Source organism: Cryptotermes secundus, unplaced genomic scaffold (assembly GCF_002891405.2).
Source record: "Cryptotermes secundus unplaced genomic scaffold, Csec_1.0 scaffold970, whole genome shotgun sequence".
Taxonomy (NCBI): Eukaryota; Metazoa; Arthropoda; class Insecta; order Blattodea; family Kalotermitidae; genus Cryptotermes; species Cryptotermes secundus.
In genome coordinates, this window is record NW_019744131.1 from 717,474 (window position 1) to 728,020 (window position 10,547).

A 10,547-nucleotide genomic window follows, 5' to 3' on the forward strand; every position below is an offset into this window, starting at 1 on the left:
TGCACTGTTTTTTCGCCTGCTTTGTTCACTGTACTTTCACCCGGCATTTCAAAGAACACAGGAGTTTCATCAACATTTCCAATAGCTCCCATGGTGTAGTTGTGCGTCTTTCTTAATTTCAGGACATGTTTTTGAAATGCAAGCAGTTTCTCCTGGTATGTGTCGGGAAGGCACTGCGCTATTGACGTCCGTCGCCGAATTACAAGATCATGTCGGGCCATAAAGCGCCTTGCCTATCCATAACTTCCCTTAAATTCGTTACGAGGAATTTGCATTCTGTCCGCTATTTTGAGGCCTTCAAATTGAATCATTTCCATAGACACTGAAAATCCATCCGCCCGTGTATTACGCACGTATCGCAAAAGTTTATTTTCAAGTTCTGGAAATTTAGCTTTCTTTCCGCGGAAAGATTTTCGATTTTGTGACGTTTTTTCAAGGGCATCTGTCGTTAGTATCCATCTTCGCACATTTTTTTTGTCAACGTCAATTTTCTCCCTGCTGCTCGATTTCCGTGTTCTTGTGCGTAACGCATCACTTGAAGTTTAAATTTAGACGTATAACCTGCTCTTACTCGACCCATGTTTCACTCAGAACTAACCAGGCAAGTCAAGTAAAGGCGAAAAGGTTATAACTCTCCCCCGCAAAGCCTTTGTTCCGAGCGGTACCGTTATTTTCGCTAGTTGCGAACTTAGGAATGTTAGACGTTGCCAAATTTCGGAATAATTTCTACTCCTGAAATAATATTCCAAGAAATTTTTTTTTCCATAATTTCTGTCTGAAAATTGTGCTGCGGCCTATACATGCGTAAATACGGTAAATACTTGTTGCCACACTTATCTATCTAAACCACTTTTCAGGTTTAAATTTATTATTATTAAAACTTGTTTCAGTCTAAGTGGTCAACACTTTGCAACTGACTACTACCAGTATATTTTCTCAATGACCGGAGTGTGAGACTTTACTACTTTCCTACGATTCCCGGTGTGTGACTTTCACGTCTGGTTCTTACGAGTCCGGTGTGTGACTGACTTCGACAACTGATTTCACTTCAAACTATCAAGTCCTTGTTCCCTCAGCGTCTCTGCTCTGTCACACCCTTAAATTTTATTGATTGGTCAATTTAAAACTTAGGAATATCTTAATTAGGTACTCCTCCACTCTGTCTAAAGCTTACAAGGGTTTAAGGATTTCTGACTCCAGCGTATTTCTGTCAGAATTTTGACAAATGTGAAGCGTGGCTTGGGTCATAAAAACTTCACTCTTTTTAAGTTATGGCATGCACAAACTGCCAAGTATTGAATACACAAAGGCTTCTTTAGTCATTCTTTCATGTAACTTTTTCTAAGAAACTCTCAACGGGTGTCTTCCTGTTTCTGCATCATTTGGGTGTTGTTGTTGTGCCTGGTGGTGAGGTCTGTGAAACCTTTCACTTGCCTCCATCACTTCAATTCTTCTTAAAACGTCAAGCGTTCCTTCAATCGTTCCTAATTTATTTGACAACATGGCCCTTTGAACCCCTATCGGATAATGATGTCGGATGGTCTCTATTATTTCAACATGTGACGTTCTCGGGTCTAGATACGACGCCATAGTCGCATGTTTGAGGAAATACCCTGACAAGGACAAATTCCAATTCCGAATATGTTTCCCCTGATAAAGGCTGCATCTCATCAAAGCCTGCTTGGATTGTGACCACCAAACTCGCAAAAATTCCTGTGTGAATTCCTCGTAATCTCTGAGGTTCACGGTTATCGTCTCAACCCATTGCTTGCTCATTTGACCTACGATTGACCGATAGGCAACTGCCAGCTGTAAGGCCTTAGGTATGCCTTTAAAGTGCATGAATTCGTCCAATTTACTCAAATGGAAAACTGGGTTGGTGTCTGAACAGTCATCGAACAAAGGTAACTCCGATGTACTGAGAAAGCTGGACACTGGTGAATATTCTGTAGATCCAGGCATTCGTCTAGTATTCACACTACGTTGTACATATGCATCACACGTGTTCGCCTGACAAGAACTCGTACGGTTACCTTCAGCCAGAACACTCTTTCCATTTACAGTATCTCTATTTTGGTCACTCGGGTTCGCAAACGAAGAAGTTAACCCGTCCTCCCTTGAGGCTTTTTGCCAACAGGTTGGTTGCCACCTTTTCTTACCGTCCGTCTTGTTCACCTTACGTTCGGCATCACTTTGACTGCCCTACCTGGTGCAGCCTCCGTTGAAGTTGTTGGGGCGTGGCTGGTTCCGGCTTCACCAAGCTCCACCGCTTCTTCCGGCTCCACCGCTTCCTCCTTCCGTTGAGATTACGGGGGTTGGAACTTCAGAATATGACCTGATGTTATGGGCGCCAGCAAACAGCTAGGTGCGGTTTGCGATTCATTATAAAGGAGGGAAGGCGTGAGTGGGTGGAAGCTGGCAATGGGTTTGACTAGCTCCTGGCGATGAGTCTCTCCTCAGGTCGGCTAAGGGTCAGGCTCGGACAAGTGAGGGTGAAGCACTTCTAACCAACACAATGCACTGTGCCACTGGAACACTTTATTGTTTTCTTGCAGTCACTCGGAGGTACAAATCCACACTATCAGGCCTAGTTTCGGCTTCCAAGTAGCCGGTATTGCACTTGCTCAAATTATTAACTTAACACGCAAGTATAATCGCGGGGTTTGCCTCCGCCAAGTTCGAAAGTTTGTAGCAGACTCTTAATCTTAAACTGGACTCTCTGCCGAGCCAGAGGTCCTAACTGAATTGTATCCGCCTCTTCTCTCCTCCTGCTAAATTCCCGGATATGCTGATTCAGATAAGAGGAGTTGGCTTAATTTTTGGTTCAGGCTTGACCAGGCTTTTAGAAGAAGTTTCGGCCTAAAATCCCAAACGGCGAAATTGACAGCCATGCAACTTATGAGGGGTTGCTAATGATTTCCTGGCACTCCCACTTTTGACTTACGACTGGCAGAGACTGTCACTGCTCGAATTCTCAAAGTGGCTTGCCGCTGTAAGTCAACTTCTCAATTTCTAAAGAAACTCAGTGGGGTTCCTTGAAGTATCATTTCTGCCCTTTTCGAAAACAACACCAGATGCTTGGACGCAAGGACTAACAGATGTCCTTGTCCGCGCAAGTTCGGTCTATCTGCTTGTTCTGACTGTGTCTTAACCTATATTTCTTCGTAATTCTTATTGTCTACTTGATAAAATACTGAAATAAAAGAGGGGGGGGAGGATTTCAATGGTGCGGTTACAGGAGATTCAAAGTTAAGGTCTGAAGCTCGTGGTTCTGCTGCCACTGCGGATCGCGGTATTTCCAACATTTTATTTTCAAGTGCCATAATTTTGGCATTTACATGATCAATTTTGCTTTCAAACACGGATTTCTCCTGCGTTGTCTCCTGATCCATGCTCTCCTTCTGCGGCGTAAGTCTATGATCTAGGTCATATAGGTCTTGCACTAATTTGTTGAGTTTGCCGTCCACTTCTGCTCTCTGCTCTTGTATCTGGTGGGCTAAGTCTATACATTTAACCATGCTTTCTGCTTAGGCTCCGTTCAGCGGCTTCTCTTCCTACCCCCCTTTTTTTTATTATTTTCCTCGGAAGTTCTTGTGTCTAGAAAGTTCTTTCGCCCTGGCATATCACGTGATCCCCCCTCCCCCAACTGCTTCTGTTTTTTTTAGACAAGTAAGGTAGAGAGAGAGAGGCATTCTAGGACGAGAAGTCTGGGAAGGCAGGTAACAAAAAATCCCTTTTGGGTGTGGCCAGTCAAAATTCGGTTTTGGAGTGTTTCCCGTGAAGGTTCTGTACGAGGAATAGCCGTATTGGCGTTTTCTGGGAGCTATATTTACATCTTTGCTTGGCAATATTGGGTCTGTATTTTTCTTGTATTATATTATATTCTGTTGTATTTGTCATATTAAACTTTTGTTACTTGGAAGTTTAGGGGGCCATTGTAAATACTGCTTAGACATCCCTTATATCTCGGGAGGTATTAAGAACTGCAACAGCAAGAACTATGTGACGGAAGCGGCGTCTCCCCCTTGGTAGGAGGAAAGGTAAAGAGGGGAGGGTCAGCTCAACGTATTACTTGCATCTGCCCTTTCACAGCCAACAGCTCGGATTCGGTCTCTCTCTGTACTTGCCCTACAAGATTGATCAGCCGCCGGGCTTCTGAATCTAAGTTTGCCGCAAATTCTATCTTCGTTTCTTGGTTTTTCGATTCAAAACTTCTAATTAAATTTTCATTCTCTACTTTTATGTCTTTCCTGATTCTGCTAATCTCCGCCTTGACACTTTCCCGGTTAACATGCCGATCTGTTCTAACGCTGTTACTATCTGATTTAATCACGTCTCTCATCCTGAATTCAATGCTGTAGTAACAGATTATCATTTCATATTAGTAGCGTCACATAAAAAATTGCGAATTCTGCATTAAAGAAAACTTTCGATATGCAAACTAATCGAAACCTAAAACTCCGAAAATTCATCTTATCTAGAAATTTACCAACTTCCTGTTTTTCGACGTCTTGTATATAAAATAATTCTGTTATCAAAGGTCATCAAAAGGAGACTTTCAAAATAAATGAGCATGCACTCGCTAACTGCTTGCTGTGCTCACAGAACATTGTGGTTGAAACTACAAACGTTGGCAATACGACTCTGCAGAACAAATGTGCGACAAGGAGTTCAAAGGGGGAGATTTAAGGCCATTTCACCTTCGTTTACCGGCTAAAAGCAGGAGGCACATCAAACAGGGACATAGTTTCTGCCCATAAGTTTAAGTAGCGCATTCTGAGAGGAAACTTACTGACATACACGTACAAGTAAAACTGGAACTCTGAAGAGAGTGAGTGGTACTCTGGTATTAAACAAGACAATTTGAATGAAACTAAGCTAATTTTATTACAGAGGATGGCCGTGCCATAGCTGAAGCGGTTAGTAGCTGGCTTCCCATAACGGCGTTCCGGGTCAGGTCAAGTGGGATTTGTGGAGAACAAATTGTTACTGGGGCAGGTTTTCTCCGAATACTTCGGTTTCCCCTGCCAAGCCTCATTCCACCGATTGCTCCACATTCATCTATCATTCGGGGCTGATACAACAGGCCAATTAGTGGCCGACGTACCAAATGGTCTAATTTTTTTTAATTCGCTAGTGGGGGGTTGAGTCCAACTGGGTCCACTCGGCACGGCGGCCACTGATTGGCTTATTGTAGCCGGCCCCGGGTGATTATGATGATCGAGAATTTGGTGGAATGAAGATTGGCAGGGGAAATCGAAGTACTCGGAGAAAACCCGCCCCAGCGCCACTTTGTCCACCACAAATCCCACTTGATCAGACCCTGGATTGAACCCGGGCAGGTGGGAAGCCAGCGATTAACCGCTTGAGCTATGGCGCGGCCTTACCAAATGGACTAAGTCTCACCCCACTCCAAGAAACTTAAAAAACGAAACTATTACACAGAATGAAATGAAATTCGGACACAAGCTGCCCACGGCGTGATTCCTTCTCGTACATAATAAGTCGAAAAAAATATAAAGCATATGTCCTGTTTCGTTTTCAAGCTACCGAATGATCAAACCATGGCACCTCATAGTTACAACACGTATTCGAAGAGGCCTCCGTCCATTTCACGGCAAGACGACAATGCGCCCACGGCATTCTCCCAAAGCTCTCGAACATGCCTCAACATGCTGGCATCGACCGTTGTCACAGCCGTCTGAAGTCTTGCACGATATCTTCAATAGTAGGCTAAAGAATAGCGTAGCTTCTCAGGAAGTAACAGCAGCGCTGCGGTGATGGCCGCAGGATCTTTCACCTCGTACCCGACCAATTTTGCAGCAGCTCTAGAACTGACGTTGCTTTTCCGTCAGTGCATGTGCTTCTACCAATTCTGATGCAATATTTTCGCTTACAGGGGTAAGGTTTCGAAACGAAGGGTGAATTTTAACTTGCACGTTTTTATATGAACTTAACCATATGCATTATAACATGTACGTCATGTGTTTCCATCGCTTCAATTCCACGTTATGCCGACATATTTAGATTAGTATTGTGTTGCCAAATTTCGGATATTTAATATTATTGCGACTTTCGATAGGAACCTTAACTTATAGTCTTGGTGTTTTATTAATTCTTAGGTGGCTGATAATAAACGGAAGGAATGGACCATAGACTTCATGATAAGTGCAGTGCAGGCTGAAAGAAAAAAAAAACAGGAAAATGGGTTTCCTGAGAGACCTACTTGTGTGCGTATTGCGCTTGATAAGCAGCCAAATTTTAATTGTGACACAAAATTGGTTTCTTTATATAAGGGCATAGCTTCATGGTGACTTCTGTCGAAAGCTATGTTACTATTTGTGCAAATATTCATGTTACTATTTTCAAACATGATCGCTTCTTCTTTATAGAAAATAAGAATTCTGACGTACTGTAGACCTTCTCTTGTTCCTTTCACTTTATGTTCTTCCTTATTATTTAGATCTCTAAGAAAAGGCGCTACCTATCACCCGAAATTTGGAACCACGCTAGTCCGAAATTGGGCAACCATTTTCGCAGATGCTACCTTTACAGTTTTCTTTTTTTGGAGGGGGGTGCTTTAATTTAGTTTTGAATATATTATGACGAATTTGCTCAAAGCATTAACCTATGGAGCCAGAAAAGCCCGTTGCTAGGTAAACACATTCCCGAGGTAATGCGATCAACAGAACTTCGGTGGAGACTCATCAAAGATCCATTCATTCATTCATTCATTCATTCGTGAGACAAACGTCGTTCAAGGCTGAGAGAGATTATGAAGCAACGACTAGTAAGCAGACCTTGACGACCTCATGTGCTATACAGCAATCTTTACAGTGGTATAATTATTTGTAGTGACTTGTCAGTGTTCATTAAACTTAATCATCAAATCCAGAACCCCTTATTTTCCGCCATGCTAAACCCCTAGTACTTGACATTTTGGTGTCAGAATTGGTCGGATTTGATCGACTGGACCGAATTATTGAATCTGCGATTGCATCGTGTAGTTACATCGCCACATTATGGAGATGCAACAGGTAAAGGAAATTCTGGCTGAATTGAGAGTGACATAAGAACCAAGTAAAAGCAGACACACACCGAGCCGAAATGAGAGCTACGCACGAGGAAATTATAGCCAAGTTAGATGCAGACCGGGAATAGAGGAAACAAGAGGAGCCGACTAAGAACACCTGAGAGAGTAGGTGAAAACCCAAATGGCTTCTCTCGTCTCCCGGATGGATGCCCATCAGGAAAGGATGATGGGTTGTCTTGGAAAGACGGAGGTCACAGATCTGAAGACAAATCCAGCGAAAATTCAGTCCGAGACGGAGCATCGGGAGGTCCCGAAGGCACGAGCAGGAGTGAAACCTGTCGGAGGACTAAGGAAGCGACATAAGAGGCCGTAATCTGGCCACAGAGCGCCGCCAGATGCCAAACGAACGGATCCAGGGAAATTGTGGATTCCGGAGGAAAATGGTCGTCACCCGCAATAGGACGACCCACCGCGCAAAAGTGGCACGGCGCAAGCGAAACATCGTCGGAACAAAACAGGGACCTGGTACGAGGAACCTTAAAAAGACGGATGTTCGGAAATTGGCGTCAGATGGGACGTGCTGCCGTAAGGAGGGAGCAATAGGAGCGGTTGGACAATGAACACAGCCTGAGGAAAGGAACGAGCCAGAAGAAGACGTCACGAGAAGAAACAGTGAAGGATCGTCTATTCAGGCCGAAGAGCATTAAGGAGGGAGCAATGTGACGGATTTGTTCAAAGCATCAAGCTACGGAGCCAGAAGAAACCGTTGCTAGGTAAACATATTCCTGAGGTACTTAGTAGCGAACGTTTCGGTAAGCACGTGTTCATGACAATTGATTTCCATGGATACGCTGTGTAAGGGATATATCCCAATATAGCTTAGTGGATATGTCGCGCTGAGCTACTGCCAGACATCTTCCCCGTGCTGAACCACAACCTCTACCTCACAGCTATGGGCAGCCCAGGTTGAACAGTTTCCAGAAAGTCATGACATCGATGAATCAGCCTGTCAGGTAGCACATAATTTGCCCGGTGATTTCAGCTCAAACGATGGCGCCGAAGCGGAATTGATATGCATGTTTGCGGATAGAATAAGGATTATCCCGTGTCCAGTGGTGGTTGTTGTGGGCGTAGAACACGCTTCGTCTGTTCACATAATATTTTGCACAAAGCGCTCTCATCAGTGTGATGATGTAGCCATTTGCAAAATTTCTCTGTAGAGGACGAGAGTGTGGAACAGATGTTCGCTCCACGAATGCTGGTATGGTTGCAACAGATCGTCATTAAGTACTTCGAGGACCCTCGGCTAGAACAGTCCCGATTCTCGCGTGATGTCGAGTTCGACAGTTGCAATTATGGCATATTCCTTGGCTGGCGTACGTATAATCCATGGGCGGCCTGCATTGACGCATGTCGTAGACCACTGCCTTTCTCACAGAAACACTACTCCAGTCGTCGAAACACGTCAGCATCTGGACGAAGTCGACCAGGATAACGGGGCGTGTGATCCGTGCAGCAGTATTTTTTTTATTGCTAGCGGGGTGGGACTAAGTCCTTTGTACTGTGGTCACTTCTGGCCTGTTGTACCAGCCCCAGATGATAGGTGAGGGTGATTGTGGAGCAATTGGTGGAATGAAGATTGGCAGGGCAAACTGAAGTACTCGGAGAAAACCTGCCCCAACGCCACTTTGTCCACCACAAATCCCACTTGGCCAGACCCAGGATCGAACCCGGGCCGCCGCGGTGGGAAACCAGCGACTAACCGCTTGAGCTATGACGCGGCCTCGTAGCAGTATAGGTGGGACGGCAGATTTTGGCCGGTGGATCTCTGATTCGTAGCGGTCTGACGCAAGTCGGCGAGCCTAAGATAGGTGAGCATTCGCAGCGACACTATGCTGCCTCAGTAAGAAGGTAGATGTTGAGCTCATAGGATCGCTGTTATTAGTTGATACTGCATGCTTTTCCCACGTGTCAGTTGCTTGTTTTTAAATGATATATTTCTTTTAGGGCAGTAACACATTTAAAAAGAAAATAAATGCCACATATTCAGTCAAAACTTGGTAACAAAACATTGCACAACCAGACCCGAGAGGTTGTAAATAACGTCCATTCATTTATGAAATTGAAGCGGCTGCAGGTCATCTATTGATACCGTTAAGAAAGGTACAAGAGACAGTCAGTGGTAAGGTCAACCGGCGTTTCAGAAAGAAGTTTACGGAGAATTCTGAATGAAGGTTCTCGATATGAAAAAAACGCGCTATATTCGGAACTCCCGGAAACACCACTCTGTACCTATACGGATAACAAATCCAGATGATTTCGATATATCTGTGATTCGACGGACTGTGTATGGTTTCTACCCCCAAGAAGAAACTGTGCCTACTGTGAGGAAACTACTTCCAAAACTAAGGGAAATCATAAATTTCAAGGGAGGTAGTGCCGGCCTGAAATTGATTTTACGGAAGATGGGTTTTAAATGGAAGAAAACGCGAAGTAACAGGGGCGCCTTGATCGAGAGAAACGACATTAGGTCGAAGAGAGTAGCACATTTGCGTGCAATAAAGAAGTACATGGAGGAAGGTCGGACTATAATTTATGAGGACGAGCCCTTCATTCACAGCAGTCACACCAGACCTAAAAACTGGACGGATGACACTCCGTCAGGGAACATGGCACCCGTAACGAGGGGCCAGAGGTTGATTATTGTGCACGTGGGAGGCAGAACCGGCTTCACTCCCGGGTCATTGTTACTTAAATCTCATCTCAAGACCGGGGACTATCATAGCAAAATGAACGTGACAAATTATCAGAAGTGACTAACAGAAAAACTTATTCCGAATTTGCTTCCAAAATCAGTTCTTGTTGTAGATAATGCCCCATATCATAACGTGCAGTTTAATATGGCGCCAACCAGCCAGACCACAAAGGCCAAGATGATGGAGTGTCTTACAGTGAACAATTTGCCATTTCATGACGGAATGCTCAAAATTCAGCTCTATGACCTGATAAAGGCACATAAACCCCTCCACAAAAACTTTGCAATGGACAAAACAATGGCTGCACTTCCACTTTATCATCCAGACTTGAATCCGACTGAACTCGTTTGGGCTGATGTTAAGCAGTCAGTAGGGGCAGAAAATGTTTCATTTCATTTGGATGACGTGGCAAAGATGTGTGAGAAATGGTTCAGTGAATTTGGAATAGAGAATTTGGAAAAAAGTTTGCGACCGCACCGAAAAGAAAGAAAAGGGATATATTGAAAAAGAGGGAATTATAGAGAACGCTATAGAAAGAATTATCATCTGACGTTCTGAAGACAGCAGTGACAGTGACTCCAGTGATAATGATACAGCTGAACTCAGTGAAAACCGTGACTTGTCTGGAGTGGAACTGTTAGACGAATAATTAGGATTATGGTTAATGTAGGTTAATTAATATTAGGTTAATGTGTATTTTAATTTTGCGCTGCTTAATCTATCCCTAACCACTGGAATTTATCCAGATCGGTTAAAAT